This window comes from Bison bison, unplaced genomic scaffold (assembly GCF_000754665.1).
Source record: "Bison bison bison isolate TAMUID 2011002044 unplaced genomic scaffold, Bison_UMD1.0 scf7180017863994, whole genome shotgun sequence".
NCBI classification, from domain to species: Eukaryota; Metazoa; Chordata; class Mammalia; order Artiodactyla; family Bovidae; genus Bison; species Bison bison.
Genome location: NW_011494566.1, coordinates 146,691 through 152,081, shown reverse-complemented (window position 1 = coordinate 152,081; position 5,391 = coordinate 146,691).

Sequence of the window (5,391 nt, the reverse complement as noted above, 5' to 3'; positions counted from 1 at the left end):
TTTTCCTATTTGGAACCAGTCTGTTGTTCCATGTCCAGTTCTAACTGTTGCTTCCTGACTTGCATATAGGTTTCTCAAGAGGCAGATCAGGTGGTCTGGTATTCCCATCTCTTGAAGAATTTTCCACAGTGCTTACAACCTACCAAATTCCCCATTGTATTCCTTGCCTGGTCATAGGACTGGTGAGGTTTCAGAGTAGGGGTCAAGTCATAGACTTGGTTATTTTAAAAGAGCTCTTTGTGAATGACTTGTGTCAGAAGCATATAAAAGAAGAGGACACCTGTTAAAAAGATAGATATCTAGGTCCCATGCAGACCTACGGATTCAAAATCTCTGAGGCTGGCAACTAAAATGGGCATGTTGAACAAGTAGCTTAGGCAGTCCTGAAGTGTACTATACCTAAGAATCACTAAGAAAACATGGGATATCAGTCAATTAAAGTCAACTTTATTGAATATTGCTCTATTGTTTAAAAACACTATGCATTAGAGTAGACTTTGAAGTAATTTCCATATAAAATAATTTATCTACCAAGGCCCCATTTACTTCAAGAATCCTGACAGGCTATTATCTATTTAAATCCATTGACTGTATTTTATTTAAAAGATCAAGTACTGAAGCTACTTTAGGTCCTTGAGTACTTTTAACAGCATAGCTCCATAGCTCCTATAAAAACACACTTTCGTTGTCACTCATTACTTTATGGACTTTCCTGAAGCCAGCAAGGTCATGTCACAGGGCCCGCTCTTTGTGGCCTGTGGTCTCTGGGCTCTGTGACCTGGACATTGCCTTCCCACCACTTTTGCCTTATGGGAGCACTCACCACAGGACACGGGATCCGGGTTTCCTGGTAGCTGCCCTAGTGGGTAAACACTGGGAAGTGTGAAGGAAATTTTCTAACCTATGGAAAATGGGAGATGGGCCCCAGAGGATATATCTCCCTTTCTTCCCCCGACAGATTTTTGAGGTGAAGTGGTTTCACAAGGCCTGTCTGGAAACCATGCCAGGCAACAGGCTGTGTTTTCTTGTGAAGCTATGGTTTGATGAAAGGTATGCTGCCTTATATCTGCAGATGCTTTCTCCTTTCTGTCTTACTCTTACTGTCCTAGAATTACACTTTTCCGTAAAGCCTTGGCATGTCAGTCTTGCCACGAGCCTTTTTTTTCCCCCTTAAGAAACTCAAGGGAAGAAAATTGGTGCAGGAGTGGGTCTAGAAAGCAGGCCCTCAGGACTGGATTTTGAGTTTGAATTGCCTGCTGTCTGAAAGCCATAGGAACTCCATTGCTGCCAGCACATGGACAGTTAATAACTCTGGCATGCAGTGGCATCCCTAATTAGCTTTCTATAGCTGTTGTGACTAATTACCATAATCTTAGGGGCTAAAACAGCAGAAATGTATTAATTTATTATCTTCAAGTTCAGTAGGTTAGAAGTCTGACTTCGGTCTCACTGGGCTAAAATAAAGGTGTCAATGGGGCTGTGATTCTTCCAGAGGCTCCAGAGCAGAATCCGTTTCCTTGCCTTTTTAAGCTTCTAGTGGCTTGTGGCAACTTTATCTTCAAAAGCCAGCGACATAACATCGTCACCCTTTCTGAAGTAAAACATTCATTCCCCTGTCTACTGCCTCACCCTCCACTGCCTGGATACCATGCAAAACCTCCTGTGAAGTCACTAACTTGCATGTCCTCATTAAGCTCAACTTTCATAATCCCTCATTGCAATCATGTTGAGAGCAAGATTCAGGTCTAAATGGGGAGGTCCTGTTCAGGAAGAAATGGTTCTCACATAGGAGTTGTGAAAGCTCTGGGAGGAACTTGGGGAACACAGGTAAAGGGCAGGTCTTGAGGATGTTAGTTCAGGGAGGGGAGGAACATAGTACTGAGAATTCACTGACAAAGTGACACCCATACTCAGGATGCAGTGTCCAATCAGACCCCTGGTATTCATCTTAATCGCTTGCTGCTCCAGGCCTTAATTAGGGCTGCTCAAGGCCTGAATTAGGCATTGGGTTCCAGTAAATCATGTGGAGATGCCATAACTTCCTTGACAGGGTGTTCTCTCTCAGGTTTTGAGAATGGATGAACTTGTATGCCAAAGTTTTTTTTTTTTTTTTGCAGCCAAAGATGGAGAAGCTCTATACAGACAGCAAAAACAAGACTGGGAACTGACTGTGGCTCAGATCATGAACTCCTTATTGCCAAATTCAGACTTTAATTGAAGAAAGTGGAGAAAACCCCTAGACCATTCAGGTATGATCTAAATCAAATCCCTTATGACTATACAGTGGAAGTGAGAAATAGATTTAAGGGACTAGATCTGATAGATAGAGTGCCTGATGAACTATGGACGGAGGTTAGTGACATTGTACAGGAGATAGGGATCAACACCATCACCAAGAAAAAGAAATGCAAAGAAACAAAATGGCTGTCTGAGGAGGCCTTACAAATAGGTGTGAAAAGGGAAGTGAAAGGCAAAGGAGAAAAGGAAAGATATACCCATTTGAATGCAGAGTTCCAAAGAATAGCAAGGAGAGATAAGAAAGCCTTCCTCAGAGATCAATGCAAAGAAATAGAGGAAAACAATAGAATGGGAAAGACTAGAGATCTCTTCAAGAAAATTAGAGATACCAAGGGAACATTTCATGCAAAGATGGGCTCAATAAAGGACAGAAATGGTAGGGACCTAACAGAAGCAGAAGATATTAAGAAGAGGTAGCAAGAACACACAGAAGAACTGTACAAAAAAGATCTTCATGACCCAGATAATCATGATGGTGTGATCACTGACCTAGAGCCAGACATCCTGGAATGTGAAGTCAAGTGGGTCTCAGGAAGCATCACTACAAACAAAGCTAGTAGAGGTTATGGAATTCCAGTTGAGCTATTTCAAATCCTAAAAGATGATGCTGTGAAAGTGCTGCACTCAATATGCCAGCAAATTTGGAAAACTCAGCAGTGGCCACAGGACTGGAAAAGGTCAGTTTGCATTCCAATCCCAAAGAAAGGCAATGCCAAAGAATGCTCAAACTACTGCACAATTGCACTCATCTGACACACTAGTAAGGTAATGCTCAAAATTCTCCAAGCCAGGTTTCAGCAATACGTGAACTGTGAAATTCCAGATGTTCAAGCTGGTTTTAGAAAAGGCAGAGGAACCAGACATCAAATTGCCAACATCTGCTGGATCATGGAAAAAGAAAGAGAGTTCCAGAAAAACATCTACTTCTGCTTTATTGACTATGCCAAAGCCTTTGACTGTGTGGATCACAATAAACTGTGGAAAATTCTGAAAGAGATGGGAATACCAGACCACCTGACCTGCCTCTTGAGAAACCTATATGCAGGTCAGGAAGCAACAGTTAGACCTGGACATGAAAAAACAGACTGGTTCCAAATAGGAAAAGAAGTACGTCAAGGCTATATATTGTCACCCTGCTTATTTAACTTATATGCAGAGTACATCACGAGAAACGGTGGGCTGGAGGAAGCACAAGCCGGAATTAAGATTGCAGGGAGAAGTATGAATAACCTCAGATATGCAGATGATACCGCCCTTATGTCAGAAAGTGAAGAGGAACTAAAGAGCCTCTTGATGAAAGTGAAAGAGGACAGTGAAAAAGTTGGCTTAAAGCGCAACATTCAGAAACTAAGATCATGGCATCCGGTCCCATCACTTCATAGCAAATAGATGGGGAAACAGTGGCTGACTTTATTTTTGGGGGCTCCAAAATCACTGCAGATGGTGATTGCAGCCATGAAATTAAAAGACGCTTACTCCTTGGAAGGAAAGTTATGACCAACTTAGACAGCATATACGTTGTCAACAAAGGTCCATCTAGTCAAGGCTGTGGGTTTTCCAGTGGTCATGTATGGATGTGAGAGTTGGACTATAAAGAAAGCTGAGTGTCAAAGAATTGATGCTTTTGAATTGTGGTGTTGGAGAAGACTCTTGAGAGTCCCTTGGACTGCAAGGAGATCCAACCAGTCCATCCTAAAGGAGATCAGTCCTAGGTGTTCATTGGAAGGACTGATATTGAAGCTGAAACTCCCATACTTTGGCTACCTGATGCGAAGGGCTGACTCACTGGAAAATATCCTGATGCTGGGAAAGATTGAGGTCAGGAGGAGAAGGGGATGACAGAGGATAAGATGGTTGGATGGATCACTGACTCGATGGACATGGGTTTGGGTGGACTCCCGGAGTTGGTGATGGACAGGGAGGCCTGGCATGCTGCGGTTCATGGGGTCGCAAAGAGTTGGACACGATTGAGCGACTGAAATGAACTGAACTGAACTGAAGATGCAAAGGTGCATATGGCACAAGAACTCTCCCTTGCCTCAGGGAGTAACTAATCTAGTATGGAAGATATATACCTGGGACAGAAATCATCTTCTATCTCAAGGCCACACCCCTGTATTAATAAATCCTTTGGACATATGTGTTGTGGCATATGAATTTCAGTGTAGTGGTTCTATAACTGCTGCTTTTCTGATATGACAAATAATATGATCTTAATTTAGCTATGCAAGAAGTGCATACATTTGAATAGACTTATAAAACATTTCATCTGGAGCCTTCAACTTAAAAAAAAGATTCAAGAGGGAAAAATATAGATTCAGATACTTGTTTCTTAAATACATTTATATAATTTCATTACCTGTTGAGACTGTTATTTGGAAGCTATTGAAATGTTTTTCAAGAATCACTGAAAAAGCACACACCATTTTGGTGAATTTCCAATTTAAATAGTATGGGCTTAGAAGGATATGCTTCAAGCAAAAATCTCATAAATTCCTCATATGTTCCATTTTGAAATTAACAGAAAGGTTTATGGATGAGGGGCAGAAGAAGAAAGATGAATCTGTCTTATTTCATTTCAACTGCCACTCAGACTTGTAATTTTTTACACAAGAACTACTTAGTTTTTGATAATTTAAGTTCCTTACGTAATTAATATTTTCCTGGTCCATCAACTCCGTCATTTTTTTCCCCACTCTTTTGTGACTTGCAGCTCTAAGTAAGCACCGAAGTAATAGCTGAATAAGATGATTAATCTGTAAACCATGCACTCATTTGTATGATTTTTATTCCAATTAAATTTTGGAAATATTATTACAAAGATGAACATCAACAAAATTGTTTTGGAGCAATTCGTGAAAACTATCATGGTAGACAGAGGATGATCAATAAATATTTGAGTGATGATTGTAGAAGAAAATTTATAATGTAGAAAGCAGTCATTTCCTTTACTAAAGAATTTATTCCTTTAAACTTAAAGGAATATTCTATCACTTTTCATGAAAGGAATGTTTGATTATTGATTATACATAGTTATAATTATGTATTATAAGAAGATGCTGCATTTGGAATGCTCAGTGCTGGCATCTGTTC